We start from the raw sequence: 510 nt of genomic DNA, 5'->3' as shown, positions 1-510 counted from the left end.
CACACACACACACACACACACACACACACACACACACACACTCACATATGAGAAATAATTAAAATTCAGTTGAATTAGGTTCTTAAGTTGACGCACCAAGACTTATATTCTTTCCTTCAATTCATTCTGCTACAATAATAGCAAAAAGAAGCAACAAATTTTAGTCTCTGGTATTGATGAAAAATTTGCGAAAAAAATTATAATGGAGTATCCTGCATGCTGGAAATCTATATGGTCGTATGCATCCGGGAGAGCGGTTTATTTGAAATTGATGTAATGTTTGCATTGATCGATTAAATAGACCCGCTTGAAACGGCCGTAATGCACTAATACCTGGACATCCTCGCTACTTATTTGCTTTACATATACATCCGTACTATACGCACACGTCCTTTACATATAGGTACAACTAAAATTCGACATATATCTGCGTGTGAGGTTTGCGGGTGTGTGTATGAGTATGTCTATATACATTCATAAATATATGTTAGCGTGCGTACACGCGTGCAA

Source organism: Octopus bimaculoides, chromosome 20 (genome assembly GCF_001194135.2).
Source record: "Octopus bimaculoides isolate UCB-OBI-ISO-001 chromosome 20, ASM119413v2, whole genome shotgun sequence".
Classification (NCBI taxonomy): domain Eukaryota; kingdom Metazoa; phylum Mollusca; class Cephalopoda; order Octopoda; family Octopodidae; genus Octopus; species Octopus bimaculoides.
The sequence above is the reverse complement of the archived record's forward strand: the minus strand, read 5'-3'. Positions refer to the sequence as shown.